We start from the raw sequence: 13,620 nt of genomic DNA on the forward strand, positions 1-13,620 counted from the left end.
TTATTGATTAGCTTATAGTAGAACTATTATGAAGCACAGTGTGGCTTGGTACGTCACTTCGTTTGGACTACAAACACATTTGATTTGAAATGACGCAGCACATTGCCACATAGAAAACCTCCTCAGAGGAAATTCTACATTAGACTACACTGTTGGCATCATGATATAACTTGCTTTCATGTGAGTAATATTTCGATTTGTAATCATTTGTTTGCACTAAACTCATGTTTAACACAATGTAGAAAAATTAAATAAAATAAAATTTATTTCTTTCCTACACTATCATAAAACATTATCTCGATATACTTTGGCCAAGTAGCAGCTTGTATGACAACTTGCTGGGTTGAACAACATTGTCTCAAAGCATGTACATTATGCAGTGTTAGGCTGTGTGCAGCTAAGTCATTTGAATCAATTAGTTTGTAAGTAGTTCAACTATCTTTTGACAAAGTACTGCTGATAAAAAGTACATTGTTTAAATGCTCTTAGCAAGCACAATATATATATATATTTTTAATATATCTTGTGTGTCAAGTGACCGAGTCTCCAACCTGCTTTCAGTTCACAAAGTCAAGATCAAAAAGAGTCAATTCACTGATCCCAGACACTAAAAACTCACTGATCACAGTCAATTCACTGATCCCAGGAACTGAAAGAGTCAACCCCAAAGCTTTGGACTCAATTCCACACCGAAAATGATTAACCTCTTGTAGGTACCATGCATCCACAGATAGGGGGCACACTTTTATTAAAGTACTTTACAACCACCAGAAGTTCATAAGATAGCTATACATCACCCCGCAAACCATCAAAAGGACTTCACCAGCCTTTGTTCACTCTCTCTGTGTCCAATGGGCAACCGGGATGGACCGTAAAAGAGAGAATCTCTCTCTCAGTCTGACTGCCACGTGCAATCTGGCTTAAAATGAGAGGCCTACTTTTCTCTCATCTGAGATCATAATGCGAGAATACTCACCTCTTCCAATGGTGTAAAATAAACCATTGCTACCCAGTAGCACTGTGCATCTTTACTGTCTTTTCTGTGCAAGTTTACTTTTAGTGGTAAGAGAAACGGCTGCTTTCAACTTCATTGTATAGCCGGACCTCCGCGAGTTATGAAGCCAACTGAACTTCGTCAAGAAGTGAATCCATGTGTGCAAAATGCAGTATCAGTACTGATCACTGCAAGTGGACAACAATTTCAAAGCCTGCATTGGCACTCATTCACACAGACGCTTCAGAGCCTTGAGTCTTCTCGTGCTTGCGACAAACTAAAAACAACTCCAGGTCAGACTTTACATCTGGGCAGGAAAAGACAATGTTCACTATTATTTCTTTCAAAAGTTTTAGTGTGTTGAGTCATTTGAAACTGACAGCTGTTTGTAAAAATCAGCATTTTTTAAACAAAAGGAATCACGCACACTGCTGCAAATATCCTACCCTTCACTCTTTGATCTCTCTGTTATCTTTGCATGTGATCTCACTCTGTTCTTACTAACGCAGTCACTCAGTCAGTGATCTCTGTTTATGTTGATGAAAAATATGATCCAAATTAGGAGCGTTATTCCCATTAATGTTACTGTGCTTTGGAACTTATTTTGTCATTAGAAATATTTTATAGGTTGCCATCCACCACGTGCAAGTCTTTTAAAGTCCCCGCCATATTTCTACACCCTATTGTTCAACCTTGTTTCACATACTATGAGACACAGCCATGCATCTCACGTGGTTTGTGGTAATTATTTTTTTATAAGCTCAGCGCAAATGCACATACGGACACGCGAGCTCTAGAGTAGAGCGCGCGTCCAGATACACACGCACGCACTCACTCACATTCCTTTCCTTTCCTTGCCCCCCCCCCTCCTCTCTCACACACACACACACACACACACACACACACACACACAAAAAAAAACTCTTCTTTTTCTGTTCATAGTTAACAGTTAACTAGTGTTTATTCTTTTCTATTTCAATAAATGCTATATTATTGAACATCTTATTGCCTTGTTCTGGTTATTAATTTGATACTGCAAGAAGCCAAACTATTCAGAACTAAGTCTTCAGAAACCAAGTCACTGATTAGTCTTGTTCTCAACTAAAACTGAAGCTTTAATAATTTTGTATTTATTTAAAGGTTGATCATTTTAATTACTTAAAAAGGTGATATTCTATGAGACTGATTAACTAACGAGACTGATCATTTTATGAGACTGATTAATAAAATTTACAGTGAAGCACCTACATTTCTGGTATGTACCTTGTATTTCCAGTGCTTCCTGTATAAACAGAACCATTTCCTCTACATTCCCATGCACATGGCAGGCAAAATGAACGCGGCATTGGAGTGTTTCAGTTAGCAAGACAGGCAGCGGATATTTACTTGGCCTTTATTTTGAATTTGTCTGGTCAGAATTGAATAATAAAGGGCCTGAAATGCAAATAAGACATATAGTTGCAAAAAGGTGTATGAGAGAGGCTCATGGGAGGCTTCAGTCCTTCAAAAAAAGTGAAAAAAGAACTTGACAAGAGGGGTGAAACTGGAAGAGCTGTGAACATTGAGAGTTCCTGCAAGCACTGTTAGACAGGAATGGCAGCACGCTTTGAGTGAAGAGGGACGGGGTGAGTGTGGCAGGTGGTTGGGATGAACACGGGAAGGGTGTTGGGGAAAAATAGGAATGTCTGGGATGAAGTCGAGAAAGGCAACGAGACCACAACTGATTAGGAAAAGAGGGTATCCATGAGGGAGACTGAATGGGAGAGTCTGTGAAACTCAGGAGAGTGAAAAATGCATGTCCTCTGAAGAGATAGCATCAGAGATGCTTCAGAGGGAAAGAGAGTCTTGCAGTCCTTTCAGAGTGAGTGACTATGATCCTTCGGAGAGCAACAAGAAAGGCTGATGGAAATGACTGTAAGCTTTGAGAGACACGAATAGCTTGTAAGCTATCAGAGACAAGAAGGGCAGCACGCTTAGAGTGAACAGGGACTGGATGAGTGAGGGTTGGGATGGATAGGGCAAGGGTGTTGGGATGAATAGGAGAGGCTGGGATGAAGTGGACAGAGGAACGTTATGAGGCTGCCATTCTTTAGAAAAAGAGGCTGTAATTCTAGAGAGAGATGAAGTGGAAAGCTTTTGAAAAAAAAAGAGCAAGAGAGAGTCTGGAATCCTTCAGGGAGAGCATGGTTGCCTTGCCGGGTGTACAGAGCTGGAAAGTGCGACAGCTGTTTACTGCAGACTGAAATCAAATCAGGGCAAGGAGATCAAATTGGTGCAAACATTTAGTACTGTCAGCAAGAAGTCCTGAAATTAGTAAAGCATTGCTACTCAGTTGGAATACAGTAGCGGAAGTGATTCAAAAATTCAAAAAGGATGGACTTGTGGCAAGCTCTCCGAGACGTCCAGGCCGTCCACGGAAGCTAACACTTTGAGATGAGAGTTTTGTGCTAAGAAGAGTTGAAGAAAATTGCCATGTAAGTTCATCACAGCTTGCTAAAGCTGTAGAAAGCTAAACTGGGGTGACTGTTTCACATGACACAATACAGCGTATGCTGCAGAGGAGAGGCATGCAAGGGTGTCGTCCACGAGGGAAGCCACTGCTAAAGCCCATGCACAAAAAAGCCCAAAAGGTGAAGACTATTGGGACTCCATACTTTGATCTGATGAGACAAATGTAAATCCTTTTGGAAGTGATGGTATCTAAACTGTATGGCGTCGCAAGGGGGAAGAGTACAATGAAAAAATCCACAGTACCCACTGTAAAGCATAGGGGTGACGGTGTTCTTCTGTGGGGTTGTATGAATACTGCAGGTGTTGGGGAATTGCACTTCATGAATCATGAATTCACAGATATACTGTGAAATACTGAAAGAGAAGATGCTACCATCTCTCCGTGCCCTAGGTTGAATAACCCAAAACATACATCCAAGGCCACTGCTGCATTTCTGAAGAAGAACAGGGTGAAAGTAATTCAGTGGCCAAACATGTCAACCAACCTCAACCCAAAAGAAGACTTGTGGGGAGTTCTGAAAAGACAGATCAAGAATCATTCTCCATCCAGCATCCAGGCTCTGAAAGAGCTCATTCTCCAAGAATGGAGAAAAATAGATGTGACAGTATGTTGCCAACCTATTCAGACCATGTCTAGAAGAGTTGGTGCTGTTCTTAAAAATCATGGAGGTGATACACAAAATTACATTTGGTAAAATTTGTTGTAGGGTGTGTTCATTTTTTGCAACGCCTCATTTGAATAAAATTTATTATTCTTTTATCCTAATGATGTTGGTGACCAACCTTTTATGTTTTTAAAAAAACAAATGTTTAATAAAACTCAGTTTTGTCAAAATTCCGCTAATTGCTCTGGTGTTCACTGAGAAATAGGTACAAATCTTAATTTTCAAAGGGTGTACTCATTTACACTGAGTACTGTATTATATTTCACATTAATGAACTCAAAACAATCTCCATTTACCTTGACAGTAACCAAGGGCATCTTTTAATGCATAAAATCATGCAGATACGAGACAGCAGCTTCGAGTAATGTTCACATCAACCATCACAATGGAGAAAAAAAATGTGATCTCAGTGATTTTGTCCATTGTATGTTTGTTGTTGCCAGACAATCTGATTTGAGTATTTCTAACAGCTGATCTCCTGGGATTTTCATGCACAACAGTCTCTAGAGTTTACCCAGAATGGTGCAATAAAGAAAAAACAACCAGTGAGCAACAGCTCTGCGGATAGAAACACTATGTTGATGAGCGAGGTCAACGGACAGTGGCCAGGCTGGTTCGAGCTGACAGAAAGGCTACAGTAACTCAGATAACCGCTCTATAATTGTGGTGAGCAGAAAAGCATCTCAGGATGCGCAACGCATTGAGCTTTGAGGCAGATGGGATACAACAGCAGAAGACCACGTCGGGTTCCATTTTTGTTAGCCAAGAACAGAAAGCTGAGGCTGCAGTAGGCACAGGCTCGCCAAAGCTGGACAGTTGAAGACACAGCATGGTCTGATGCATCTCAATTTCTGCTGAGGCACACAGATTGACTGTTGTGTCAACAGTCCAGGCTGGTGGAGGTGGTGTAATGGTGTGGGGAAAAGTTTTCTTGACAGACTTTGGGCCCGTTAATACCATTTTGAGTATTACTTGAGTATTGTTGCTGACCATGTGCATCCCTTCATGGCCACAATATACCCATCTTCTAATGGCTACTTCCACCATGATAATGCACCATGTCACAAAGCAAAACTCATCTCAAACTGGTTGAATGAACATGACAACGAATTCAATGTTCTTCAGTGGCCTTCCCAGTCACCAGATCTGAATCCAATAGAACACGTTTGGGATGTGGTAGAAAGGGAGATTCAACATGCAACATGAAAGTACACCTAAAAAAAAAAATCTGCAGGAATTGCGTGATACAATCATGTCAGCATGGATCAGAATCTCAAAGGAATGTTTCCAACATCTTGTGGAATTTGAGAGCAAAGGGAGGCCCTACCCAGTATTAGTACAGTGTTCATAATAAAGTGCTCAGTGTACAAACTGTCAATCATTGCGGGTTCATATTTCTTACTCATATGGCTTATTGGCAAAAAAAAAAAAAAAAGGAGAGTGGAAGACAGGAAGCACTTCCGGCGCTGCACGGTGGCGAAGAGTGTCTGTGGCACACTAAACTAAACTTTTTTGGTGTATTTCTGTGTGATAACTTGTACTAGGCAACTGTGATGTTAAAATGTGGAGCTACTATGCAAAAGGCATAAAATCTGTGTAGTATCTGTTCAATCCCTATCTGTTCTGAAAGCAAAAAACAAGAAAAAAAATTAGGTAAAAAAACATAATTGGAGCAGTATACAGATGTCATAGTTAAAATGTTTGATGATAAAATGACATACAACAATAAGTCTGCCAATCTGGCTCAAATCAATGGAGAGAAATCCAGTTTTTTTTTTTTTTTTTTTTTTTTAAATTACAGTGGCCAGGTCAATAAATGAGGTAAATTTGTTGATGCCACAATAGTATTGTATTTAATGTAGCCTAAGATCCTAATGTAGCCTGGTCAAATTGAATCTATCAAACACAGTGATATTTTAATAACATCCACTTGTCCCTTCTTGCAGGCCAAAACAATAACTGTCAAAATATTTATTAAAAAAGAAAAAAAAATTAAATTTTTTAAATTTAAAAATTAGTATATTTTCTAAAACATCATATTCAGTCTAGATTGACCATTAAAAGTGAAAATTCATAGCCAAGGCAATAAATGGCTAAATTCAGAAAAGTCTTGTTCTGTTTTCTGTTTTTTTTTCAACTTCAAAACAAATATGGATTGAACGGATGAGACAGGGAGCAGTAAACCGAGTGTACAGAGAAACTTTTCAGTTCTGCAAGCACTGAGACATATGTGCCTCCTTTCCACTCACTCACCAGGACAGGGCTGTACACTTACTGTACACACTCCCACTGTACACACTTAGTGGGAGTGCTGGTGCTAGCAAGTACACAGAGGAGTAAATTTAAAAACATGTTTTATTATTAACAATAAATTGCCTATACAAAAAAAAATTGGATCTAAAAATGTAGAAGCTACTAATGAATAAAACATATATGCCAAAAAAAAGGAAAAAAAAAAGAAATCAAAGTAGCTTAGATGCATACAAAGTTATTAATAAACTCACTCAGGCCAATCCAAATAAAAACCCTATAGGATTGAACTAGATGAGCTAGCATCCATTTAATAATATATTAAATAGAAGTGTAATAGCCATGTAAACCTTTGTGTCCGATTATTTTCATTATCGGAACTTACGGGTGTGTTCTGCATGTTTGCGTATGAGTACCAATGCATTTCTTGTACAGTAAAACGGTCGAGTAAGAAAACACAGTTCATATTTGATATTTTAATCTATTTAAAATAACTGAGAGGTTAGACTAGGATCAAACTAACATTTTAAGGTAGACGAGGAATGGGAATTGACCTCAATAAATTTGGTTCAGCATTTTAAATTTGTGTAAACATATACAATAAAATAAGTGCTTTTATTTCTTGTGTTTTTGGTAAAACAGATGATGTGTAATGGCATTATAGTGATGGCTAGTGTGCGTATTTATGTTATTTTTTAAATACAGCATCCATGTTCCTGAATGCTGAGACAGCAATCATTTAAAACTCATCAACAACACAAGCGTGATTAGAAAGCTGATCACACTGCGCTGGACTCACGCTCTCCTCATCGTTATGGTAAGGTTGATGCTATAGTGCGTTCCCAGCATGAGCATTACTTTGGATCAGATTACTTGTAAAGTGCATGTCAATAAAACTTGCTCATTTTATGACACATATAAACAGCTCATGGTGAATCAGAATGAATTCATTCAGTCTGGCGAAAATCTTTGCATGTAAATATAACTAATGAAGCATGCATGTCTCCATCATAGCACGAGCCTTTCACTTAAGTCAGGGGTGCTCATTACGTCGATTGTGATCAAGCAGCTGATCTCAAGACAACCACTGGTCGATCTTCTTAATAAGTCAATGTGGAACCCCGGTGTGTGTAAATATGGAAGAAGACTTGGGAGACAAGCGAAATTTTGCTGAGCTCCGGGCTTGCATTTATTCAGTCCATGCTTTTCAGCGTGCTTTCAAATACTAAACAACAAACCCAAAACAACTCAACTGAAACGTGTCCATCCCGGACTTGCAGCTTTTGCTCCGTCAAGTTCACGCTTCGTGGCGTGTGGGTGTGTGTGCGTGCGTGCGTGTCTCGCGAGCTCCACCAGCTATATCGCATTCTCTCTCTCTGTTATTACGGCAGTTACTGAACGCACAAAGAGACACAAATAAATACACTGGCGGTAATAAGACACAGGTGAGAATCATCACGTATTACCTGCAAGTTCGACCCATGTCCTCTCCATCCACCGCTGATGCTCCACCACACCCCCGCTGCTGTACATTACTTTTGCAAGTTGACTGCATAACATTTGAATAAAAACGAATCTCCCAAAACAATTTCTCAAACTCAAAAAGCAATGTGTGCTTTTCACAGGTTATGTTTAGAAATGTTATCCGGTTTAAAATATGAATTGCTGGTTATGTGATGTCCTGTTTGCCAGCATTTCACCTGCTGTCTGACAGTACCAAGAGAACATAACCATTGGTCATTTAACAAAAAACAAAAAACAACAGCAACAAAAAAAATTAACCTATTGCATGTTAAATCTGTAGATTTTTCTCTCAGATGAGAAGTTGGCTGGCCCATCAGTTCTGCTAACACTTAAGCTAACACCAGCCATAATCACTGACATATTAGATCTTAAGGGTGACTTGTTGACATGTCAAGATTTAGAACCGAAAAGAACTTTTTAATGTTTCTCATTCTAGTTACATTCATCACAGTCAGCTAGACAACTGCAATACCTCAGACACTTGTTTAATAGCGCTTCCTTGGCAATGCGATCACACGTGCGAGTGAATTAATATTTATCTTTGCACTGAATATTTTTAAATCACAAATGTGAGCAAAACTGTTGCACAGTACAGCCCTGCAGGCCTGCATGCTCACTAGCCAAATTCACCTGTGACAGATTGAGGGCTGAGATAGGATGCATATTCCCATCAGTCACTCTCAACCAATCCTCTTTCTTCTGGAAGCTGACCTTGAACACAAAATTTTAAATAAACTAAGCCTGAACCATTAAAGAAAATTTATTAATAAATGTAGTAAAGTTTCTATTGGTTTGTGATGATTGATTATGTTTAGTGGTTGAAATATGCCACAATTCATCATTTTCAACTCGAAACATTAGCAAATGTCCCAAAACCCACTACAATGCCTACAGTTCCAAGTATCTTTTCTCTTAGTATAAAGATATGTGGAATAATTGGATTTCAGTGGCTAACTTACTTTCTCCTGGCAAAACTGTACAGTACTCTCTGCCATTTTGGGAATGCTGAATGTAATCAAGGTCTGTTTTCATAGGACAAGGGACTGGCTGACAGTGACCAATCATAACTGTGGGAACACGCATGTTATCCCAGTCCCCAAAGTCCCAAAAATTAACCTGACTCTCAAGCAAATATAGGCCCTGCGAGCAAATGGAAAGGAGGCATGCATGTCTCAGTGTTCACAGAACTGAAGAGCTCTCACATGTGACTGTTTCTTTGCATGCTCGCTTCACTGCCCCACGCTCATGAATACCCTTGCACGCACGCAAATCATGATATCTTGTGCTCAATTTTAATGAACATGTTCGCTGACACTACTGTGCACACTCAGGTCGGCCATCCACACTCTCCATTAAACATACTATTTAAACACCATAATTTGCAAACTTAGGCTAACAAACGTGGGATCAATAGAAGCCAAAATGAGTTTAGGGTGTGGGACAAAAGTAACTTTATATCTGTTGTATGAAAAGCTTCCTGAGCAGGAATTATGGTCAGTGTAGACTTTTGTTTACCAAATAAATAATATAAAGTTTTAAGATTAGATAAACATTGCTGCATTCCCTCCATCAGCTTCCTGTAGTTGCCTGCATGAGATTTAAAACACTGATGTTTGCCTACAAAGCCAAATTCAGGCCAGTCCCCACCTACCTGAAGGCACTTATCAAACCCTGCTCAGTACCTTTGAGCCTCTAGTATGGCTCAGTTTGACCCACAGTCCCTCAAGTTACAAGGAAGATATACATTAAGACTTACCTCTGTACTGGCACCCAGGTGGTGGAATCAACTTCCCCTGACTGTTCGAACAGCTGAGTCACTGGCTGTCTTTACAGGAAAACTGAAGACCTACCTTTTCATTAAGCACTTAAATGAGCACTAATTTAAAAAAAATTCCTGGATTTGTGTGTTTTTCTTGTTGTACTAACTTCTCTCTAACAACATTTTAGCTTGACAGTATTCTTAAACCCTGGCCAATTTAATTTAATGAACATATTTTAAGTTTGGATAAAGGCATCTGCTAAAAATGACAATTTTATTTTATTTTTTTGTCATTTTGTGATATTTTTTGTCCAAAAAACCCACAATTCAATTACAGTATACTATGACTGTAAACAACTCATGTAAATCCATTTTATGCCAAAAGTCACAGGTAAATACCATGCAGGTAATGTTGCTATCCACATTTTTTCATGAAATCAAAATTTTCCCCATCATTCATAGCAGGAATTTGTATTAACAAAATGTATTGTCTTAGTGTGCTCATTGGCTTCTTCACTGCATCCAGATAAAATTTGTACTAGTAGAATTAGAAAGGCAGAATTTTTTTTAAAGAAAATCATTGATATTCTTCATTCAATTACACAATAATTTCATTTATATTTGTAAAGCATTTCGCAGTATTAAAACCGACATGCTGACAGTGCATTATGAGTAACACACATATTCCCTTGTTCACTAAATCTGCACCAATATAATCCCTCAAAAATAATGGCTATAAAGAAATCTTGTTACCAGGGATATTATTTTCAGGCTTTGCACATTAACTAGAAATAAATTCTAGTGTTTAGGACAGATTCTATGTGTAATACATACTTAAAGTGAGGTTTCAAAATTTCCTTAATAATCCCTGACTGGTTTTACAATAAAAAAATAAGAAACACTACAAATTAAATTTATGGCATATATAACTATTTGGATGAACTCCAACAACACAGTGGCATGATTTGCCTGCAAGTGAAGGTCATGAATAATGACAGCATTATTACACTAATAAGGTTTGAACAAACCACTTACTATTTAAACCCCTGTGTGTAAAACACCCTTTAACTCACAAAAAAAGAGATTACACAATACTTTAAGTCATGTTGGTTATAACTTCTAACCTAGACAGCCTAGTCTAACTATATTGCAAATACAAAGTGTGCTTACATCAGAAAACATAGTCTTATTAACACTGTATATCCTAAGAAGCCTACCTGGTCCTGACAGGTGCCAAGCTGAAGAACCTACCTCTATCAGCTTAGCTGCACTGCACGGATGCCGACTACACAAGGCATAATTGTAAGTAACTACAGTGTAATTAAATGTACTTTCCTGATATGTTGTTCTTTCAAATCTCCAATATACCTGCTTCACAGTACTTTTACAACGGGGTTTCAGATGTATTAGTGTTTATTGTTTAAAAAAAAAAAAAAAAAATTCGCTTGTATGACCATCAAGAAACGCCGCGTGTCACAAACATTAGCGATGTTAGCCTGTGCTGCTAAATCTAATACCACTGCGACGGCACCGTTAAATATCCATGTATATGTCGCAGACGTTCCACGTGTGAAGCGACACTGAAACTCCACTAGCCCCTCTCTTTCAGCAGGACCTCGCCTACCTGAGCTTCAGCCACCGGTTCCGAACACCACACCGCTTTTCCGCCCCCGCGTTTATTTCCAAGGACGCAAAAAACGCCATGACAGTTTAGAAAAATGCATCAAATATTAGAGGGGTGGGAGGCGAGGAGGAAAACAACTCAGTACAATTTCTTAATCGTTATTAAAGCACAAGACCTCAGCACTTCATTCATGAGGGATGCAGGAGTTAGAGCCCGGGCCGAGTAACGCTCTATTGCTGCAACACAAATTTATATGGCACAAATTCAGGGAGGGTGGGAATTTAAAAGACCTACTTACCTAAAATGGCTACTGCATCACCCAAAACACAAACAGCTATTATTTGGTGAAGTTTAGCGCTGGTCGCCTGAAACAACAGCCTAACTTTGTTTGGGCCCGTATTATTTCGTTACCCATTGGCTGACGCTTAGCGCAGCCTGGTGCGCGCTTCCTGCTATTGGATGCCGAGCTGTCAAGCAAGGCGCGCCGCTCTATGTTTGTATGAGAGCAAAATATTGCGAGAGACCATTGTGTACTGTTAGCTACTTGTGTGGATGCTGAGCGTTGTATTTTATTTGAAATACCTTACATGTATCAGAAGCAAGTGGAACGCCTTTGTGCCATCAGGAGCCACTCGCGCTGTTTGGATTCGCTGTTTTTTTCGCGTTTGTCCCGTTTGGATCCGAGTGCTAAAGCTAATCCTCCGGTTTTATGTTTCTTGTCCCTCGCAATCCACCAATCATGGTGCTTTTTACTTCATCATTACGGCGGCTGAGGAGAAAAAAAAAAATCTAACATTCCACGTCTTTGCTCATGGTTCGTAGCCCGGATGTGAGCAGTGGAGGATTTAGCGCAAACATGTCAGAGTCGCAGTATTTCTTGAGTCTTTGGGAGGTTGTGTTTTCCTAGCTTTCAGGAGAATTGTTAAAATTGATATCTTTCATACCCACTACCCAACATTTGTTGCATGAAAAAAAAAATATATGGGGTCCAAAATTGCTTATATGTCTTCAAACTGCAGGATAGCTTAACTCAAATTGCAAGATTTTACCTCACTTTAATTAATACTTATATATATATATATATATATATATATATATATATATATATATATATATAAATATATATATATATATATATAAAATGTATACATATGTATACACACACATACAATTATAGTCGCAAGTGGCGATTATCAGGGTCACCCCCAGTGGACATTTGAAATGTCCGAAATTGTTTGAAATGTTTTGCTAAAGGCAGCCATATTTTTGAAGTAATCCAATAGAAATTAAAATCCAGTTACAGATTAGCAGATAAAATGCTGCATATCAAATTTCAGATCAATCAGACTAGGTTCCTGAGAAACAGCTATTTGAATTTAACTCCGCCCTCTGTTGACATTGATACCCCAAACTTACAAATATCTCCTCATTACGGGGACTTGAAGGTGCCTTTCAAGTTTTGTGCGGAGCCATACAACCAGTACTCAGTTACAGCTGTTTTAGTGAATCAAGCCCTGACTACTTGGATTGATTGGCATGTGGAGGCCATGTTGTCTGCAAATCTCAACATTTTGGGTGATTTTTGAATATTAGACTATTTTGAGTAATTTTGGGAACATAGGCCAAAAAATCCTATGACTAGTTTGCAAAAAATATTTAGCATATTATGCAAATTTTCGTAAATCTGAGTGGGTGTGGCTAAATGGTCCAAAAGGCAAATTGTTCAGGCAAAGGATTACAAGAAAAGCAAACTTCCACTATTGAGCTATTGATATACTTATTTTTGTGTGAAAAACAATGAACAGTGCCCCCAGTGGCCAATTTGTGTTAGTTGCATGGCTTACTATTCCTGTATATGCCCTTCAAGTTTTGTGTGAAACCATGCAAGCAATCATGAGTTAGAGCTGTTTGTGTAAATGAGTCTCCACTGTCTTAGAGTTGATTGGGGTATGGTGGCCATATAGAAATGTCAACTTGTTTTTGATATCTATTGAGATTCTTGTGCACCTGAGTATTTAGACATCAAGATTGTAAAGATGAATGGTCCAAATGGTCTAAATGCAACAATAGGCAATTTTTAGAGTTTGAGCAAAAGATTTTTTTCTACTTAGCCCAGCCCCAGCCTCTAGGTATGGTCATGCTCCAAATTTTGCATATGACCTCAGAATGGTTTCATGTATACAACGATCAGCCATAACATCATAACCACCTGCCTAATATTGGGTAGGTCCCACTTGTGCCGCCAAAAGAGCCCTTACCCTTCGAGGCAAGGACTCCACAAGACTTCTGAAGG

General features: G+C 38.8%; 1 protein-coding gene across 9 annotated transcripts in view; it reads right to left on the bottom strand.

The window, feature by feature from the left end:
• Nucleotides 1–12,173, bottom strand: part of chd6 (chromodomain helicase DNA binding protein 6) — a 102,008-nt gene extending 89,835 nt beyond the window's left edge. For 4 of the 9 annotated variants that reach the window (XM_053228965.1, XM_053228979.1, XM_053228961.1 and 1 more), the window contains exon 1: nt 11,915–12,173. The gene's annotated coding sequence lies outside the window, so the exon portion shown is untranslated. Of the gene's footprint in view, nt 1–11,625 lie in introns of all 9 variants that reach the window. The other 5 variants (XM_053228978.1, XM_053228971.1, XM_053228963.1 and 2 more) reach the window with 2 other exon arrangements.
• Between the last annotated feature and the right edge of the window lie 1,447 nt (nt 12,174–13,620).

This window comes from Pangasianodon hypophthalmus, chromosome 2 (genome assembly GCF_027358585.1).
Source record: "Pangasianodon hypophthalmus isolate fPanHyp1 chromosome 2, fPanHyp1.pri, whole genome shotgun sequence".
Lineage (NCBI taxonomy): Eukaryota > Metazoa > Chordata > Actinopteri > Siluriformes > Pangasiidae > Pangasianodon > Pangasianodon hypophthalmus.